The sequence below is a fragment of the Tachyglossus aculeatus genome, chromosome X1 (assembly GCF_015852505.1).
Source record: "Tachyglossus aculeatus isolate mTacAcu1 chromosome X1, mTacAcu1.pri, whole genome shotgun sequence".
Lineage (NCBI taxonomy): Eukaryota > Metazoa > Chordata > Mammalia > Monotremata > Tachyglossidae > Tachyglossus > Tachyglossus aculeatus.
In genome coordinates, this window is record NC_052101.1 from 41,321,528 (window position 1) to 41,340,333 (window position 18,806).

Here is an 18,806-nt window from a genome sequence, read left to right on the forward strand (position 1 = left end):
AATAATAATAATAATAATAATAATAACAATAATAATTATTATTATATTTGTTAAATGCCTACTATGTGCCAGGAACTATACTAAGTGCTGAGCTGAATGCAAGTAAATCGGGTTGGACTGTGCCTCTGGGGTCCACACACTCCCAGGACAGCCCACAGGAAATAATAATAATAACAATAATAATAATTATTATATTTGTTAAATGCTTACTATGTGCCAGGCACTATACTAAGTGCTGAGCTGAATGCAAGTAAATCGGGTTGGACTGTGCCTCTGGGGTCCACACACTCCCAGGACTGCCCACAGGAAATAATAATAATAACAATAATAATAATTATTATATTTGTTAAATGCTTACTATGTGCCAGGCACTATACTAAGTGCTGAGGTGAATGCAAGCAAATCAGGTTGGACTGTACCTCTGGGGTCCACACACTCCCAGGACAGCCCACAGGAAATAATAATAATAATAATAACAATAATAATTATTATTATATTTGTTAAATGCCTACTATGTGTCAGGCACTATACTAAGTGCTGAGGTGAATGCAAGTAAATCGGGTTTGACTGTGCCTCTGGGGTCCACACACTCCCAGGACAGCCCACAGGAAATTATAATAATAATAATAATAATAACAATTATTATTATTATATTTGTTAAATGCCTACTATGTGCCAGGCACTATACTAAGTGCTGAGGTGAATGCAAGTAAATCGGGCTGGACTGTGCCTCTGGGGTCCACACACTCCCAGGACAGCCCACAGGAAATAATAATAATGTAATATTTGTTAAATGCTAAGTGCCAGGCACTGTAGTAAGTGCTGGGGAGAATGGAAGCAAATTGGTTTGGATTGTGGCTCTGAGGTCCACTCTGGTCTGGACCCAAACCCCCGAGGACAGCCCACAGGTAATAATAATAACCATAATAATAGCAGTAATAATAATATTGAGAATTGTGGTAGTCGTTCAGCACTCACTATGTGCCAAGAACATCGAGTGGGGCACAGTCCCTGTCCCACAGACTAAGTAAGAGGGGAAACCTTGTCTCTAACCCCCACTGTACAGATGGGGAAGCTGAGGCATGGAGAATTGAAATGACGACCAAGATCAGTAGGCAAAGTGGCAGAGCTGGGATTCCGAACCCAGGTCTCCTGACTTCCAGCCCCGTGCTCTTTCCAAGGGCCCGGAGGACTAGCCCAGGCTCAAGAGGTGGAGCCCGCCAAGCCAGTCCGGATTGTTAGTGGTGCCAACTGGAACGGCCAACGGGGATCCACCCACCCATCCCGGCTCGATCTCACTTGCGTTCCCTCCCTGGTGGCTCGGGAGCGTGAAACGGCTGTATTCTTCTCTCTTGCGATTTCATCAGCCTTGAGGTCAGATATGTCGTTGACTGGGTTTGTTGTGTCTGGGTTCCGGAGAAACACGGACCTTGGGTGTAGCTTCCCAGCTGAGCCTTCCCGGGGGTGGGGTGGCTTCTTGGGGAGAGGGAGGCCTGCGTTCCAGCCTTGCTTTTACCCCCAATTCGCGCGGGTCGCCAGGCAAGCTACCTCTCTGCTCTGGGATTGCGGGTCGACTGTCACACCTCACCCCATCTCCCCGAGATGGTTGAACTAATGCCGCTTCCTCAAACTCTGCCAAGGTGGCCAGATGACCCCAGGTGCGTTGGCAATGGGTACCGAGAAGCAGCATAGCGTAGTGGATAGAGCATGGGCCTGGGACTCAGAAGGACCTGGGTCCTAATTCTGGCTCCTCCACTTGTCTGCTGTGTGACCTTAGGGAAGTCACTTAATAATAATAATAATAATGATGGCATTTATTAAGTGCGTGCTATGTGCAAAGCACCGTTCTAAGTGCTGGGGAGGTTACAAGGTGATCAGGTTGTCCCACGTGGGGATCACAGTCTTCATCCCCATTTTATAGATGAGGTAATTGAGGCACAGAGAAGTTAAGTGACTTGTCCAAAGTCACACAGCCGATAAGTGGCGGAGCCAGTATTAGAACCCATGACCTCTGACTCCAAAGCCCGTGCTCTTTTCCACTGAGCCATGCTGCTTCTCATGATGGTATTTGTTAAGCGCTTACTATGTGCCAAGCACTGTTCTAAGCGCTGGGAGGGGTACAAGGAGATCAGGTTGTCCCACATGATTGAGGATTGAGACTGTGAGCCCCATGGGGGACAGGGACTGTGTCCAACCCAATTTGCTTGTAATCACCCCAGTGATCAGTACAGTGCCTGGCACATAGTAAGCACTTAACAAATACCATAATTGTTATACTATTCTCCCTAGGTGCCGTCCTTTCTGGGAGGGGGCAATGTCCGTCCATGCCTCTGGGATGCTTTTCATGGAGAATCAGATCCGGTCTATTTTTTTTTCCTTCCTCCTTGGAAGATGTGAGGTCTGACCAGCGTCATCACCCCCAAACGGCTTCCCGGGGCCTTCCCTTGCCTCCCCTTCCCCGGCCGGGTCTGACAGTTGTGCCCGTAAGCCAGGACAGACAGCCGATCGGGTTTCCTGGCTCTCGGAGGCAAATGCTGGGAGAGCCAGCTAATTTATCTTGCCCGGCAAAGGGGGATGTTGAGATGTTGAGAAGCAGCATGGCTCAGTGGAAAGAGCCTGGGCTTTGGAGTCAGAGGTCTTGGGTTCAAATCCCGGCTCTGCCAACTGTCAGCTGTGTGACTTTGGGCAAGTAACCACTTCTCTGTGCCTCAGTTACCTCATCTGTAAAATGAGGATTAAAACTGTGAGTCCCCCGTGGGACAACCTGATTACCTTGTAACCTCCCCAGCGCTTAGAACAGTGCTTTGCACATAGTAAGCACTTAACAAATACCATTATTATTATTATTATTATTATTATTATTATTATTATGCCTGTCAGTCCAGGGGCTGCCTGGTGTCACTCCCGGAAACACCATCTTTCAGAGCTGGAATTAAGACAAGGATGGGGGAATGCACAGGTCAAGAGGTCTTTTACCCTCTGCTTTTTCCCTAAAGCAGAGCTACTTTCCTCATTCATTCATTCAATCATATTTATTGAGTGCTTACTGTGTGCAGAGCACTGTACTAAGCACTTGGGAAGTACAAGTCGGCAACATATATAGAGACGATCCCTACCCAACAACGGGCTCACAGTCTAGAAGGGAGAGACGGACCACAAAACAAAGCACGTCAGAACCTTGTGTTATGGTACTTAAGCACCTAGTACAGTGCCCTGTACACAGTAAGCCCTCAATAAATGGCACTGATTGATTGACGGGAAAGTCATGTTATAGTATGCGTTCTTTCTTTCAATTGTATTTATTGAGCGCCTACTGTGTGCAGAGCACTGTACTAAGCGCTTGGGAAGTACAAGTTGGCAACATGTAGAGACGGTCCCTACCCAACAACGGGCTCACAGTCTAGAAGGGGGAGACAGACCACAAAACAAAACATGTGGACAGGTGTCAAGTCACCAGTATAAATAGAAGTAAAGCTAGATCATTAACAAAATAAATAGAATAGTAAATATGTACAATAGTAACGCCGAACCAGTGGGGATTAATGGATCAGGGGGTGTTTGGGTAGAAGATTCCATCATGATGGACATTTCTCCATTCAGAATTCTATGTTATAATATCTACCTCTAGCAGAATGCTTTACATCCTGGTCACTCAGTGGTATCTTATAGTATTAATTCCTGAAAAGTAGTGTAAATACAAGGGAACACAAAGTTGTACACAGTCCAATTTAGTAAGGCCAAAGTAGAAGCCAGGGACACCCACACTCACTATCATTTCTTCCAATCCTTGTCTGCTGGTGGATTGTGTTGCCCAGAACAGTCTTATTACGAGGGAAGAACATTTACTAATCCTTCTAATTGGGGCACTCATTAAGTGTTTACCTTATGTCAAACACTGTACTAACCACTGAGGTAAATAGAACATCATAATTCCATCATGATGGGCATTTCTCCATTCATAGTTCTGTATTATAATATTTACCTCTAGCGGAATGCTTTACATCCTGGTCACTCAGTGCTGTCTTATAGTATTAATTCCTGAAAGTAGCAAAAATACAAGGGAACACAAAGTTGTGTACAGTCCAGTTTAGTAAGGCCGAAGTAGAGGCCGGGGACAACTACACTCACTATCATTTCTTTCAATCCTTGTCTGCTTGTGGATTGTGGGTGGATTGTGTTGCTCAGAACAGTCTTATAACGATAGGAGAACATTTACTAATCCTTCTAATTGGGGCACTTGTTAAGTGTTTACCTTATGTCAAACACTGTACTAAGCACCGAGGTAAACAGAACATCATCAGGCTAGACACGGTTTTAATCCCGGCTCCGCCATTTGTCAGCTGTGTGACTTTGGGCAAATCACTAGGCTATGTTGCTTCTCACAGTGCCTGGCACATAGTATGCTCTTAACAACAAACCCATCAGTCATCTCTAAAAATTAACGAACTCCTCGGGACTCTTGTCCTGAGGGCTACTCAACTTTTCTCTTACTGATCAATCAATCAACCAATCAATGATATAGAGTGTTTACTCTATGCAGAGGACTGTACAAAGTGTTTGGGAAGGTACAATCCCTGCCCACAAGGACTTTTCATTCATTTATTCATTCTTTCAATCGGTGAGTGCTTACTGTGTGCCGAGCGCTGTACTAAGCACTTGGGAGAGTATACTATAACAAACAAATTCCCTGCCCACAACAAGCTTACCATCTACAGGGGGTGATAGACATGAAAATAGATCACCAAAGACCAGAGACCAGCTTTCCCAGCCCCACAGCTCTCTCCCGACTCTCTGTCTCCATATGGGGAGGGTGAGCTGGGGACAAGTCGTGGCCGAAACGGGAAAAGGATTTCCAGCCCCCCGAGGCTCTCTGTTGCCTTTGAGAGGTTGCCCAATTCCCACTCTCCAGGAAGATTAACAGCAAAGCCCCCGTCATCCATACAAGGGACCCTGGCAGGGAGTGGAATTCGCTTGGCTCTGGAAAGAGCTGGGTGGCTTGGAGAGGGCGGTGGGGGTGCAGAGAGGATGACATCATTGGGACAGTTTTAGGCAGGATATCAGGATAACTCCTTGGTAAACAGAGACTTTGCCCAGCCCCCATTTTCTTTAGAGCTTTCATGTGACCCTGTGCGGTAGGCCAACTCCCTCAGAGGAAAATTATGTCAGTTATGTAAGGGTCGGGAGATTTTTTTTTTTAAAGGGTTTTGTGGGTGGGGAGCTCAGATTGTGTTGAGCAGGGTATGGGGGTCTGGGCATCTGGCTTTTAGTTTCTCCTGTCCCACTCGAGTGTAAACTCATCCAGTTTACAATCAGTTACAGTCCTCCAGATTGTAAACTCTCCATCGTGCTTTTCCCGTGCTTTTGACTCAGGAGGAGCTCAATAGGTACCATTGATTGTTTGATTGATTGACTGTGAGCCCACTGTTGGGTAGGGACTGTCTCTATATGTTGCCAACTTGTACTTCCCAAGCGCTTAGTACTTAAGAAGCGCTCAATAAACACGATTGATGGATTGATTGATTGATTGACTGACTGAGGCCTGAGGGAGAGAACTCTGACTTCTTTATGAAGCCCTAGTCAGGATTACAAGTGGGGACCTTTATAGTGGACTCAAGGAGAGTTTTCCCCTCTGCTCTCACCCCAAAATTGATTCTAATGCCAACCATCTCACTGTGCCTCAATCTTGTCTATTCCAGCGCTGACCCCCTGCCCATGTCCTGCCTCTGGCCTGGAACACCTTCCCTCCTCAGATAATGATGGCATTTATTAAGCGCTTACTATGTGCAAAGCACTGTTCTAAGCACTGGGGAGGTTACAAGGTGATCAGGTTGTCCCACAGCGGGCTCACAGTCTTCATCCCCATTTTACAGATGAGGGAACTGAGGCACAGAGAAGTTAAGTGACTTGCCCAAAGTCACACAGCTGACAAATGGCAGAGCCGGGATTCCAACCCATGACCTCTTGACGCCAAAGCCCGTGCTCTGTCCATTGAGCCACGCTGTTTCACAGACAATTGCTCTCCCTCCCTTCAAAGACTTATTGAAGGCACATCTCCTCCAAGAGGCCTTCTCTGACTAAGTCCTCCTTTCCTCTTTTTCACCCTCACTGTGACTTGCTCCTTTCATTCACCCTCCCTCCAAGCCCCACAGCACTTATCTGTCATATATTTATATTAATGTCTGTCTCCCCCTCTTCAGTGTAAACAAATACCATTATTATTTTTATTATTAAACTGACTGTGGGCAGAGAATGTGTCTGTTTCTTGTTATAATGTACTCTCCCAAGTGCTTTGTACAGTGCTCTGCACATGGTAAGCTTTCAATTAATACGATTGAATGAATGAATGAATTCTAGGGCCCACTCATCATCTCCCTCCTTTGTTCCTTTCCTCCCTCCCTCTTTCCATTTCTTCCTCCCTTCTTCAGTGTCAATTCTCTCAACTTTCCTCCCTCTCTTCCTTCCATCCCTAACCCTTCTAAGTCCAAGCTCTCCCCGAGCCCCATGCCTGCTCTGCATCACCTAGTCTGGTCCTCCTCTCTGAGCCTTCTTTCCACCCCTGAAGAAAGGTTATAGAAGCTACCCAACCTGGGCCTGTCCGGAAGCCGCATCAACCTTGATGGCAGAAGCTCTGGCAATTGCCCCTGATGGGCTTTCTGGTGTCTACCCAAGAGTAATAAAAATGAATCAGCTGGAACCCTCCCCATGCACAGAGAGGTTCACGTGGTTCATTTCCTGTAACATCTGGCCTAGCACCCGCATTCCCTGGTTTATTCCTCCCCGTCAACTGAACGAGGTCTTCCTGACTTGAAAAACCAGGCCTGAGGGGTCGTACCAGGCTGGATGTTTATGTCTGGAACCATGCGTTCGAGCCGGGTTCACCACTCGGTCCTATCTCGGGGCTAAATTCAGCGTGGGATTCCGTGGGGAACTCCCAGCTCTGCCCACGTACACCTGAGAGCCTAAGCTCTGCTGAAGACTGAGCTTTTGTGAGGATACCTTGGTTTTTTAAAAATAATAATAATAATAATAATGGCATTTGCTCAGTGCTTACTATGTGCAAAGCACTGTTCTAAGCGCTGGGGAGATTACAAGGTGATCAGGTTGTCCCACGGGGGGCTCACAGTCTTAATCCCCATTTTACAGATGAGGTAACAGGCCCAGAGAAGTTAATGACGATGATGCTGATGATGATAGTATTTGTTAAGCGCTTACTGTGTGCAAAGCACTGTTCTAAGCACTGGGGTGATCAGGTTGTCCCTCATGGGGCTCACAATCTTAATCCCCATTTTACAGATGAGATAACTGAGGCTCAGAGAAGTGAAGTGGCTTGCCCACGGTCACACAGCAGACATGTGGCGGAGCCGGGATTCGAACCCATGACCTCTGACTCCAAAGCCCGTGATCTTTCCACTAAGCCACACTGCTTCTCTAAGGTATCTCTTAAGTGTTTACTCTATGCCAGACACTGCTGGGGTAGATATAAGCTAGTCACATTGGACACAGTCCCTGTCCCACATGGGCTCCCAGTCTTAATCCCCATTTTACAGATCAGGGAACTGACGCACAGAGAAGTGAAGTGACTTGCTTAAGGTCACACGGGAGACAAGTGGCGGAGCTGGGATTAGAACCCAGGTCCTTCTGAATTCCAGGCCTGTGCTCTTTCCACTAGGCCATGCTCCTTCTCTGATTAAAGTCCGGTTCTTCTACTGGCAATGCCAGCCAGCTAGATTCAGAGTTCAACCCACCTGAGGGGCCGCCACCAGATCTATTATGTTGATGATTAAAAGCATAATAACGGCAGAGCTGGGTCATGATGGAGTCCGAAAGCTTAATGATTCAAAGTAATGACAATATAATTAATGACAACACATTCTGTACTATCTTCAAAGTGCGTTATGAATATTAGCTAATTAATATACACGATAACCCTTGTTGGGTAAATATTATTATCCCCATCTTTCACACGAGGAAAACTAAAGCCCAGAGAGGTTAACTGTCTTACCCAAGGCCACACAGCAAGCTAAGTGGGTGAGCTGGGATGGCAGTCTCTCAGACCGAAATGTGCTAGCCTCCAGCTTAGTGTTTTGCAGAGTGAAAAGCTTGTTATGGGCAGGGAATGGGTCTATTAATTCTGTTGTATTGTGCTCTCTTAGCTTAGTTCAGTGCTCTGCACACAGTAAGTGCTCAATAAATACTATTAATTGGTTGGTTGATTCATACTGATGTCTGTCTTCTCATCTGCATCCTAAGTCCTCAGGGGAGAATACTAGAAACAACAACAACAACAACAACAACAACAACAACAACAACAACAACAACTACTACTACTACTACTACTACTACTACTACTACTACTACTACTACTACTACTATTACTACTACTACTACTTGTCTTTGTTTTACGCTGTCGAATCATCTCTGACCCATAATGACGACATGAACACATCTCTCCCAGAACGCCCCACTTCCATCTGCAGTCGTTCTGGTAGTGTATCCATAGAGTTTAGCAGCATGGCTCAGTGGAAAGAGCCCGGGCTTTGGAGTCAGAGGTCATGGGTTCAAATCCTGGCTCTGCCAATTGTCAGCTGTGTGACAATTGACAATTCACAGTTATGTGACTTTTTAGAGAAGCAGTTTGGCTTAGTGGAAAGAGCTCGAGCTTGCGAGTCAGAGGTCATGGGTTCTAATCCCAGCTCAGCCACTTGTCTGCTGTGTGACCTTGGGCAAGTCACTTAGCTTCTCTGTGCCTGAGTTCCCTCATCTGTAAAATGGGGTTTAAGACTGTGAGCCCCATGTGGGACAACCTCTTAACCTTGTATCTACCCCAGTGCTTAGAACAGTGCTTGGCACATAGTAAGCGCTTAACAAATACTATCATCATCATCGTCATTAACTTCTCTGGGCCTGTTACCTCATTTGTAAAATGGGGATTAAGACTGTGAGCCCCCGTGGGACAACCTGATCACCTTGTAATCTCCCCAGCGCTTAGAACAGTGCTTTGCACATAGTAAGCGCTTAATAAATGCCATTATTATTTATTATTATTATTAAAAATACAGAAGTAGTTTACCATTGCCTTCTTTCATTCATTCATTTAATCGTATTTATTGAGCGCTTACTTCTTCCACACAGTAAACCTGAGTCTTGGCTCTTGACTCTCTCCCATGCTGCTGCTGCTGCCCAGCACAGAGGAGTTTTGACTTGTAGTAATAATAATAATGATGGTATTTATTGTAGTAGATTGCATTCCACTCACTAGCCATTGCCCAAGCTAGGAATGGAATGGGTAGGCCTCTGCTCTACTCTCCCTCCCATAGTTGAGACTTTTAGAATACTGGAAATTCTCCAGGTGCGACCCTGAGAGGGGCTACTGCTACTACTACTAAAAATAATAATGATAATGGTATTCTTTAAGCACTTACTCTGTGCCAGGCGATGTACCAAGTGCTGGGGTTGAAGCAAGCTAATCAGATTGGACCCAGCCCGTATCTCACATGGAGCTCACGGTCTTAATCCTCGTTCAACAGGTGAGGTAACAGGGGCACAGAGAAGTGAAGTGACTTGCCCAAGGTCATACAGCAGGCAAGCGGCAGAGCTGGGATTAGAACCCAGGGCCTTTGGCTCCCAGGCCCAGGCGCTAGCCACTAGGCCGCAATGCTTGTTCTTCAGGGAAAGAGGTTCTGCAAACTTTTCTCATTAACCCTTTCCATCATAAAATTATTTCTTTTGTTTCCCCAGACCTCTAAGGGGCAAGCTCTTACCCTGGCATAAAGGGAATGCCTGAAGTCCTCCTGGAGCCCCCTTTCCCTGGCACGCCAGAGGCGGGCACGTGTAAACGCATGGGAATACATAGGCCGGTAACTGTAAGTGTGTGACCTCTGAAGGGGTACGGTTTCAGGTAATAATAATAATAATAATGGCACTTATTAAGCGCTTACTATGTGCAAAGCACTGTTATAAGCGCTGGGGAAGATTACAAGATGCTCAGGTTGTCCCACAGGGGGCTCACAGTCTTCATCCCCATTTTACAAAATGAGGTAACCAAGGCTCAGAGAAGTTAAATGACTTGCCCAAGGTCACACGGCAGACATGAGGCGGAGCCGGGATTCGAACCCATGACCTCTGACTCCAAAGCCCGAGCTCTTTCCACTGAACCACGTTGCTTCTCATTGTGCAGGGATCTTCTGGCGTCCTTGCTTGCCTATTTTGTGTACTCGGGTTTGTAGAGATTATTCTGGAATGGATTTGTGTGTTCAGGGGTGGCACATGTCGTTGGCCAAGGGTCCCAGTGGTTGCCCCGGGTAGGGATAGAGTCCAGCAGGGTAACGCTTACAGAAGTCTCCTTCCATGTGTAGTCAAAGGGAGGGAGTCAGAAGGACCTGAGTTCTAATCCCTGATCCTCCGCCGGTCTGCTGTGGGAACTGGAGCAAGTCACTTAACTTCCCCGTGCTTAGTTACCTCATCTGAAAATGGGGATTAAGACTGTGAGCCCCATGTGGGACAGGGACTGTGTCTAGCCTAATTAAATTGTATCTACCCCAGTGCTTTAGTAGAGTGCCTGGCATTTAGTAAGTGCTTAACAAATTCCGTGAAAAAGGGACCCATCAGGCAAAAACTCCTCACCCTTGACTTCAAGGCTGTCCATCACCTCACCCCCTCCTACCTCACCTCCCTTCTCTCCTTCTCCAGCCCAGCCCGCACCCTCCGCTCCTCTGCCGCTAATGTCCTCACCGTGCCTCGTTCTCCACTGTCCCGCCGTCGACCCCCGGCCCACGTCATCCCCCTGGCCTGGAATTCCCTCCCTCCCCACATTCGCCAAGCTAGCTCTCTTCCTCCCTCAAGGCCCTACTGAGAGCTCACCTCCTTCAGGAGGCCTTCCCGCACTGAGCCCCCTCCTTCCTCTCCCCCTTCTCCCCCTCCCCATCCCCTCCGCCTTACCTCCTTCCCCTCCCCACAGCACCTGTATATATGTATAAATGTTTGTACGTATTTATTACTCTATTTATTTATTTATTTATTTTATTTGTACATGTTTATTCTATTTATTTTATTAATATGTTTTGTGTTGTTCTCTGTCTCCCCCTTCTAGACTGTGAGCCCACAGTTGGTTAGGGACCGTCTCTATATGTTGCCAACTTGTACTTCCCAAGCACTTAGTACAGTGGTCTGCACACAGTAAGTGCTCAATAAATACAATTGAATGAATGAAAGAATGAATGAATGACCCCCTCCAGAGGGAGAGAGATACATGAGTATCTAGGGAAGCGGCATGACTTAGTGGAAAGAGTATGGACCTGGGTGGAGACCTGTGTTCTAATCCTGGCTCCGCCACTACCCGCTGTGCGACCTTGGGCAAGCCACTTACCCACTTTGTTTCCTCTTCTGTAAAATGGGGATTAAAATATCATTCTCTTTCTCCCTCTTAAACCAAGGGGTGGGGACTGTGTTTGATCCAATTATACTGTTTCCACTTCGGTGCTTGGCACACAGTAAGTGTTTAACAAGCACCAATATTATTGCAAGTTGTCTTTCCAGTTTGTTGTTCAAGAGATGAGGTAAGCGCTCTGACTGATAGGAGTGACTCTGTTGGAGGACAGCAGTTTAGGTGCTGGGGCGGAAAACTGAGGATGAGAACCGAGCTATATGCGCTTAGTACAGTGCTCTGCAAACAGTAAGCGCTCAATAAATACGATTGAATGAATGAATATTAGATCGAGGATGTGCACTTCCCGTCATCCCTGATAATGCCTGAGTTGGTTTTCCTTTATGTAGACGTGAGCAGTCCATGATGGGTCACCAGAGGGAAAATTCAGGATGGGAAAGGGATAGTCAAGGGTTTCAATGGGTTCATCCCCCACAAGGATGATGGATGCCCAAGAGAGAAACTCACACGCTGCCTCCTCTGGCCTGAATCCTTGGGCTGGCTGGGCCATGGTCTCCCAAGGACTGATGGTCTTTAGGAATGAGGAGATCTAAGAAAGAAGCAGCATGGCTTGGTGACAGAACATAGGCCTGGGAATCAGAAAGACCTGGATTCTAATCCCGGCTCCTCCACATGTCTTCTGCGTGACCTTGGGCAAGTCACTTCACTTCTCTGGGCCTCAGTTATCTCATCTGGAAAATGGGGGTAGGAGTGTGAGCCCTGTGGGGGACTGGGATTATGTCCGATTTGATTACCATGTATCTACCCCAGTGCTCAGAACAGTGCTCGGCACACACTAAGCGCTGAACAAGTACATAATAATTATTGTTACTAATCATTACTATGATTATTACCACCCAACTAAGCCAATGTAAGCATGTAGGTTTTTGCCAGTGGCTGCTACTTTGTGTCGCCATGGGCCACTCTATCCATGACATATGCCAGAACAAGCCTGGCCTGGTCGGGTCATCACTCCGTGGGCTCGGCTTGGCCAGGACTTGGCTCCTGTCAGCTCATACTAAATAATAGTATTATTTATAATGGTATTTGTTAAGTGCTTACTATGTGCAAAGCACTGTTCTAAGCGCTGGGGAGTTTACAAGGTGATCAGGTTGTCCCCCGGGGGGCTCACAGTTTTAATCCCCATCTTCATTCATTCAATCAATTGTATTTAAAGTTGTTCTGAGCTTCCTACTGGGGAAGCGTTGGCAGTAATGGACGTGGTATCCTGGGAAATACCTGGTCCTTCTTGCCAAAAGGCCTCTGGACCGACCTAACCTACCCCCCTCACTGCTAGGCTGTAATCTCCAGAGATGCTGGCTTCTAGACTGTAAGGCTGGCATGGGCAGGGATTTGTCCCTTTTTATTGCTGAATTGTACTTTCCAAGCGCTTAGTACAGTGCTCTGCACACAGTAAGCACTCAATAAATGCGATTGAATAAATGAATGAATGAAATGCAGATTTTCCTAATAATAATAATAATAATTGTGGTATCTGTTAAGTGCTTACTATGTGCCAGGCACTGTTATAAGTGGTGGGGTTGATACGAGATAATCGGGTTGGACACAATCACTTTCCCTCAAAGCGCTCCCAGTCTTAATCCCCATTTTATGGATGAGTTAACTGAGGCACAAAGAAGGGAAGTGACTTGCCCAGGATCACCCAGCAGACTACAGGTGGAGTTGGGGCTAAAACCGAGGTCCTTCTGACTCCCAGCTAATGCTCTAACCACTAGACCATGCTGCTTCTCTGATGATGGCAGTCAGGCTCTTAGCCTGGCAGTCTGCATTGTACCAGGAGGAATCGGCTCTAGTTCCAGCTCTACCGCTGGCCTGCGGTGCGGCAAGTCACTTAACCTCTCTGTGACTCGGGTTCCTCATCCACTAATAGGAGTGTTAAGTTGTTTGCTCTCTCGAGCTCTTAGATCGTGAGCCCCACGTGGAACAGGGATGGCAACCTCCTCAACTTCTCACTGTAGAAGCTGTCTTCGACACTGTAAACCGCCCCCTCCTCCTGGAAACGTTACCCAGCCTTGGCTTCACTGACTCTGTCCTCTCCTGGTTCTCCTCATCTCTCTGGCCATTCATTCTCAGTCTCCTTTGCAGGCTCCTCCTCTGCCTCCCACCCCCTAACTGTGGGGGTCCTGCAAGGTTCAGTTCTGGGTCCCCTTCTGTTCTCCATCTACACCCATGCCCTGGGAGAACTCATTCGCTCTTGTGGCTTCAATTACCACCTCTATGGGGATGATACCCAAATCTACGTCTCTAGTCCTGATCTCTCTCCCTCTCCCCAGTCTCACGTTTCCTCCTGCCTTCAAGACATCTCTAGTTGGATGTTCTCCCGATGTCTCAAATTTAACATGTCCAAAACAGAACTCCTTATCTTTCCACCCAAACCCTGTCCTCCTCCTGACTTTTCCATCACTGTAGATGGCACCACCATTCTTCCTGTCTCACAAGCCCGTAACCTTGTCCTTATCCTTGACTCCTCTCTGTCATTCAACCCACATATTCAGTCGGTCACTAAATCCTATCGGTCCCACCTTCACAACATAGTTAAAATCCACCCTTTCCTCTCCGTCCAAACTGCTACCGCATTAATACAGTCACTCATTCTACCCCTCCTGGATTACTGCATCAGCCTCCTTGCTGATCTCCTAGCCTCCTGTCTCTCCCCGCTCCAGTCCATAGTTCAATCTGCTGCCCGGATCATTTTTCTACAGAAACGTTCAGGTCACGTTAGCCCCTCTCCTCAAAAAACTCCAGTGGTTGCCCACCCACCTCTGCATCAGACTAAAACTCTTCATTATTGGCTTTAAAGTCCTCCACCACCCTGCCTCCTCCTATATCACATCGCTTCTCTCATTCTAACTCATTCTATAACCCAACCCACGTACTTCGCTCCTCTAGTGCTAACCTTCTCACTGGGCCTCCATCTCACCTATCTAGCCACCAACCCCTGGTGTACATCCTGCCTCTGTCCTGGAATAACCTCCCTCCTCAAATCCAACAGAAAATTACTCTCCCCCCTTCAAAGCCTTACTGAAGGCACATCTCCTCCAAGAAGGCCTCCTAGAAATATGTTCCCCATTTCCTCATCTCTCACTCCCTTCTGCATGGCCCGGACTTTAGAGAAGCAGCGTGGCTCAGTGAAAAGAGCCCGGGCTTTGGAGTCAGAGGTCATGGGTTCAAATCCCGGCTCCGCCAATTGTCAGCTGGGTGACTTTGGGCAAGTCACTTCACTTCTCCGTGCCTCAGTTACCTCATCTGTAAAATGGGGATTAAGACTGTGAGCCCCCCGTGGGACAACCTCATCACCTTGTAACCTCCCCAGCACTTAGAACAGTGCTTTGCACATAGTAAGCGCTCAATAAATGCCATTAACAAACAACTTTCTCCCTTTGCTCTTCCCCCACCCCCTCCTAGCCCCACAGCACTTATGACAATATCCACAAGTAATGTATTTATTTGTATTGCTGTCCCCCCTTCTAGACTGTAAACCCGGTGTGGGCAGGGATTGTCTCTCTTTATTGCCGAATTGTACTTTTCAAGCGCGTAGTATAGTACTCTGCACTTAGTAAGCGCTTAATAAATATGATTGAATGAATGCGTGACTGAATGTCTCCCCCCTCCCCCCCCCCAACAGAATGTAAGCTCGTTGTGGGAAGGGAATGTGCCTATTTATTGTTGTATTGTACTCTTCCAAGTGCTTAGTATAGTGCTCTGCACACAGCAAGCATTCAATAAATGTGATTGAATGAATGAATGGAAAGTTACTTTTTTTTCAACCCAGAGCTTAGCACAATGCACTGGCCCACATAAGTGTTTATTACAAATGGCATTTCACTACAATCACTGGTGTGGAAAGATGGGAAACATGTTCCGCCACCAGTCAGGCGCACATTTGTAAGACTCAATTCACGACGTAGAGGGTGGGGACCCCAAGTTTCCACATTAAGGGGGTGACTTCCTCCGGGTGGGAATTCTTTCAATCAGGTGATGCACTGGTGGGCTTTGGTAAACTCTGAATCCAGCAGTTTCCCAATCTGGCAAAATTCTCAGAGATGAAACAAACCCTTAGAAAGCAGGATTTTGAAGTCTAACAGGGAAGAGGCTCTTTCTTTGCCTCGGGGAAATTCTTTGGAAACTAAAGCTCTACTTTAAAGCACTAGGGAATTTCTGCCAAAGTTTAAAACATAAGCTTCTCATGGATGGGGAATGTGTTGTACTTTCTCAAATGTTTAGTACAGTCTGCTCAGCAGACTTTCAGTAAATACCATTGCTAACTACTATAACTATCAGTCAATCAATCAGTGGTATTTATTGAGCATTAACTCTGTGCCAAGCACTGTACTGGGATAGTAAACATGCTTCCTGTCAGCAATTAGCTTATAGTCTAGAGGAGACAGACATTAATATAAATAAATATATTACAGTGCTGCACATAAGTTCTGTGGGGCTGAGGGAGGGGTACTATTACTAGAACAACGTCAGCACTTAGAACAGTGCTTGGCACATAGTAAACGCTTAACAAATACCATCATTATTATTATTATTATTACAGTTACTACTATCACTACTGCTACTAGTACTGCTACTATTAATGCTGCTACTACTACGACTGCTACTTCTAAGAGTGGGATTAGTCTTTTTTTTTCTCGAGTCGCCCTAATGAAAAAAGTTTCATCTAAGGCTTCATCGGGCATGTTTCTCCCTGACTGAATGACTCACCACGACTCCCTCCTGTGACTCAAGTGGAAGAACTTTCAATTTCACAATGGGTGCAGGGGAAAGAGAAAGAGAGAAAGAGAGAAATGTGGATGTGGATGTGGAGAAGCAGCGTGGCTCAGTGGAAAGAGTCAGAGGTCATGGGTTCAAATCCCGGCTCTGCCAACTGTCAGCTGTGTGACTTTGGGCAAGTCACTTAACTTCTCTGGGCCTCAGTTACCTCATCTGGAAAATGGGGATTGAAACCGTGAGCCCCCCGGGGGGACAACCTGATAACCTTGCAAACTCCCCAGTGCTTAGAACAGTGCTTTGCACACAGTAAGCGCTTAACAAATACCATCATTATAATTATGTGTGCCTATGCAGATCAAGTGTGTACGCACGTGTGTGTGTGTGTGTGTTTGTGTGTGTGTGCGTGGTATGCGTGAGAATGTGTGCCTATGTGGGCATGTATGTGTGTGCCTGCATGTGTATTCCCCCCAGTTTCACAGCATTCAGATCTTAAAGGGACTTTTAACTTTCTCCTCCTCCTTGACTTGTTAAAAAAGGATTAAGAGCTCAATTAAGCTGCCTAATCCCAAGATACAGATTCATGTTTAAAAACAGGATTTATTACTTCTTAAAAAACCAGTCCCCACCAAGCTCTGGTCTTTCAAGTCTCTACCTGCACTGCTAAAAATGTGCTTCCTAGTGCAGTGTACCCAGCACACAATCCACTAATGACTCTGCGGCAGGCTCTGCTCTTTACTTCCTCCAAAGCACCTTTTGAGCCAAACCCTCTGCCCTAGCTCAGCTTCAGCCACAGCGGCAGGACTGCTCTTGTTTTCTTCATGTTTTCATAGCCAACGGATGATCACTCTCCTCACCTTCAAGGCTTTACCGAAGGCACATCTCCTCCAAGAGGCCTTCCCTAAGTCCTCATTTCCTCTTCTTCCACTCCCTTCTACATTACCCTTACACTTGGATTTGCTTCCTTTTATTCACCCCTCCCTCAGCCCCTCACTTACGAACATATCCATAATTCATTTCCCCCTCTAGATGTAAATTTGTTGTGGGCTGGGAATACATCTACTGACTCTGTTACATTGTTATATTGTAATGATAAAAATAATGATGGTATTTGTTAAGCGCTTACTATGTGCAAAGCACTGTTCTAAGCACTGGGGGCATACAAGGTGATCAGATTGTCCCACATTGGGCTCACAATCTTAATCCCTATTTTACAGATGAGGTAACTGAGGCATAGAGAAGTTAAGTGACTTGCCCAAAGTCACACAGCCGATAAGTGGCGGAGCTGGGATTAGAACCCATGACCTCTGACTCCCAATCTCGGGCTCTTTCCACTGAGCCATGCTGCTTCTCTGTAGACTCTCGAACGCTTAGTATGGCGCTCTGCATACAGTAAGCGCTCAATAAATATGCTTGATTGATTGATTTCTGCAAGGGTCCTGCATATACCTACCATCAGGATCACTTTCTCCTGTCTCCCCTCCTGCTCCCTCTTTCCAGGGGAGAAAACCAGTCTTGGCTTTCTACCCAGTATATCTGTAATTTTATCCTGCTCCATCTTCTCTCTTTAACCCTCTCCTTCCCCTCCTTCAGGGAGTCTGTCTCCTGCAGGGAGCCTTCCCTGATTGTGAATAAGGGAGAGATAATAATTATAATAATAATAATGACAGTAATAACTCATTGTGGGCAGGGAACATATCTGCTAACTCTGCTATAGTGTACTCTCCCAAGTGCTTAGTACAGTGCTCTGCACATAGCAAGCACTCAATAAATACCGTTGATTGATCGTAATAATGATTTTTTTTAGGTACTTACTATGTCCCCCCTCAGGGTCGCACCTGGAGAGTTTCCAGTACTCTACCAGTCTCGACTACGGGAGGGAGAGTCAAGCGGAGGCATTTCCATTCCTAGCTTGGGCAGTGGCTAGTGAATCTTCCGGCAATCTGCTACAAGTCAAAACTCCCCTTTGCTGGGCAGCAGCGGAATGGGAGAGAGTCAAGGGCGACTCAGGTTTACTGTGTGGATGGAGGCAATGGTAAGCCACTTCTGTATTTTTACCAATAAAACTCTTTGGACCCACTACCAGAATAATTGGAGATGGAGGTGGGGCGTTCTGAGAGAGATGTGTCCATGGCGTCGCTATGGGTTGATGACAACTCGACAGCATAAGACCAAACTTACTGTGTGCCAAGCACTGTTGTAAGAGCTGGGCTAGCTACAAGATAATCAGGTGGACGCAGTCCCTGCCCCACATGGAGCTCAGAGCCCAAGTTGGAGGGAGAACAAGAATTGAATCCCCATTTTAAAAATGAGGAAACTGAGGCACAGAGAAGTGAATTGACTTGTCTATGGTCACACAGAAGGCAAGAGGCAGATCTGAGATTGGAACACAGGTCCTCTAACTTCCAGACTCATGTTCTTTCCACTAGCCCACACTGCTTCTCTCCCGAACCTCCATCTAGCATTCTCTTCTCCCGAGATATTCCTGCTGAGTCTGACAGATTGGAAAAGGACAGAATTGGAAGCACAAATCCAAACCAAAGAGCTCCAGCCAATTACACAAAGAAACCATGGTTATCCTGTGAGTGTGGTAGATGCCCTGTGGCCGCAGACTGAACTATTTTGAAGGCAAGGGGCTGGCACCTTG

The 18,806-nt window shown here is 46.6% G+C and overlaps 1 protein-coding gene across 1 annotated transcript in view; it reads right to left on the minus strand.

The window, feature by feature from the left end:
- The window catches only part of SH3RF2 (SH3 domain containing ring finger 2), a 128,229-nt gene that overhangs the window by 29,045 nt on the left and 80,378 nt on the right, over positions 1–18,806 (minus strand). The gene's annotated exons all lie outside the window — the stretch shown is intronic.